At 40.5% G+C, this 2,741-nt stretch overlaps 1 protein-coding gene across 1 annotated transcript in view; it reads left to right on the top strand.

Moving 5' to 3' along the window:
* Positions 1–228: 228 nt before the first annotated feature.
* Positions 229–2,741, top strand: part of LOC121390610 — a 25,863-nt gene continuing 23,350 nt past the window's right edge. The window contains exon 1 of the mRNA XM_041522471.1: positions 229–314. The gene's annotated coding sequence lies outside the window, so the exon portion shown is untranslated. The remainder of the gene's footprint in view (positions 315–2,741) is intronic.

Below are 2,741 nucleotides of genomic sequence, written 5' to 3'. Positions count from 1 at the left end.
AAAAAGGTCTCAGGTTAGCACATTTCCCCTGAATATCCGTATAATTTTTGCCCGAATTGAGGTTTTGCCCCAGCACGGGGGGGATTGACAACCCTGCCCCTTTCTCGTACGCGCATGTCCACAAAGAACGCCCTTTTACTACAAATATTTTATTTCTAAATTGCACACAAAAATAGTTTTTGTAGGTGTTTTTTTTATTTCCGAAACATTTTTACTTTTTTCCGTACGTCAAACCAAACTGACAATATCGTTAATGACGTCATAGTCGCAACGTTTTACACATTACGTTTTTATAAGAAGCATTTCTTCTTAGAGTAAGTATAATTAATTTAATTAATTAAAATAGAACAATTTATACTAATGGTAAACAAGCTCGAATTTTTTACCCCTCTTTAGCACTATCCTGGCGTGTTTTCTGCTGCTTTCGAATACGTTTTATACTTTTCCCATTGATTAAAGTGTGCGGCAGGTAGTAGTTACCTCATCCTTTTGCAGTGGCGCAGGAAGGTGCCAAAAGTGGGGGGTGAGGGACACACTTTTATATTTACACACTTTTACACTATTATAAAGCAAAGATAAAGCAAAATATCTTAAAAGTGTGTGTGTGGGGGGGGGGGGGGGGGAGACATGCCCCTTGCCTTCCGCTTCCTACGCCAGTGTTTTGGAAGCAGTCCCTTGTGTTTCGCAAAAAGAGTTCGCTTGTTGTTTTTGCATAGATTCATGTTTCAAAGAAAGAAAGAAATGTTTTATTTAATGACGCACTCAACACATTTTATTTACGGTTATATGGCGTCTGACATATGGTTAATAGCGCAATGGGGCCACCGATGAGGATCGATCTCACACCGACCGCGTATCGAGCGAGCGCTGTACCACTGGGCTACGTCTCGCACCTCGTTCCCACGGGGAACACCTTTTTTGATACTATGAATTTTTCTACAAGTCATTTATTTCTCAGCAGATTGTTTTGTGAGTTTCACACAAAAATAGTAATTTTGTGCTATTTCCAAAACACTTTTACTTTTTTTCTTACGTCAAACCAAACTAAAATGAACAACAAAAAATGTGTAGAAGGATGGGACGGACTATAGGTTAAGAATGTAGGCCTACTTCATATTACAAATAATTAGCCTTCAAACATGGATCTTTATCGTTACAGCCAGTACACTACAACTGGTATATCAAAGGCCGTGGTATGTGCTACCTGTCTGTGGGATGGTGCATATAAAAGATCCCTTGCTGCTAATCGAAAAGAGTAGCCCATGAAGTGGCGACAGCGGGTTTCCTCTCTCAATATCTGTATGGTCCTTAACCATATGTCTGACGCCATATAACCGTAAATAAAATGTGTTGAGTACGTCGTTAAATAAAACATTTCTTTCTTTCTGTGGGAAGGACTATAAGTCATCGCTAAGGAGTGTAAACTGTTTGGCTGTAATAAGGCTTGTAGGGGGTGGGGTGAGGGAGGGGGCGCGGACGTAGCCCAGTGATAAAGCGCTCGCCTGGCTGGAACGAGGGAGTTTCACAAATTTGTGTGGTCTTCTGCCTTTACGAGAGATTCATCTAGTCGGACCACGGTTTTTGTGGCCGTTGAGCGACGGATGTAATGATTGAGGGCGGGGCTGACGGGGCTCTTTCTGTTGTGTGTGTATTAATTAAAATGTTAAATATTTGTTATAAGAGAACTCGAAAATGAGTCGTGTTATGTAGCCACAGATAATAGTCGGTTGAGTGCTCACTTGAGGTGCTCGCATCGCAGGATCGAACCACCTCGGTGGATCCATTCAATTGATTAGATTTTGTCTCGTTCCAACCAGTGCACCACAACTGGTCAAAGACCGTGGCATGTGTTTTCCTGTCTGTGGGAAAGTGCATGTAAAAGATCTCTTGCTGCATCGACCGGTCGACCGGAAACAAACCTTTTTTTCTCCTTTTGTTTTGGCCTTATATGAATATTTAACTTTACATGAATGAATGAATGAATGAATGAATGAATGAATGTTTAACGACACCCCAGCACGAAAAATACATCGGCTATTGGGTGTCAAACTATGGTAATGCAAATAAATAAAGTGATGATCAACATCAATATAAAAATTCAAGGTTTAAACAAAAACAGTGTAAAGAACTGTGCCAAAAATACAAATACAAATATCACAGAATTTTACGGACACCGAATTTTACTCTAAACTTCAATTTGTGCTGTATTGGCCATTCTCAAAGAGAATGTTACACCCCTGCACTACGGTGAGGTTACAGCACGCGCAGGGGTTAACTTTACATAATAACAACCTTAAATTGATGTCTATGCATGAAAGCCGTATATTTATTTTGCAAAACTAGGATCCTGCTTGAGCAGCGTGTAAACGTATTTGGGCGGGATTTAGTTCAGTCGGCTGAGTGCTCGCTTAAGATGCTTGCGTCGCAGGATCGAACCATCTCGGTGGATCCATTCAACTTACTGGCTTTTTTTCTCGTTACAACCAGTGCACCACAACTGGTCAAGGGCCATGGCATGTTCTTTCCTGTCTGTGGGAAAGTGCATATCAAAAGTCGCTTGCTGCATTAGGGCAAATGTAACGGGTTTCCTCTGATGACTTCGTGTCAGAATTACCAAATGTTTGACATCCAATAGCCGATGATTAATTAATCAATGTGTTCTAGCGGTGTCGTTAAACAAACCAAACTTTGTTTATGATTATACATGTATTAAGCAATAATTAGATACTATTAATTTACCA

This window comes from Gigantopelta aegis, chromosome 15 (genome assembly GCF_016097555.1).
Source record: "Gigantopelta aegis isolate Gae_Host chromosome 15, Gae_host_genome, whole genome shotgun sequence".
NCBI classification, from domain to species: Eukaryota; Metazoa; Mollusca; class Gastropoda; order Neomphalida; family Peltospiridae; genus Gigantopelta; species Gigantopelta aegis.
The sequence above is the reverse complement of the archived record's forward strand: the minus strand, read 5'-3'. Positions and strand labels throughout refer to the sequence as shown.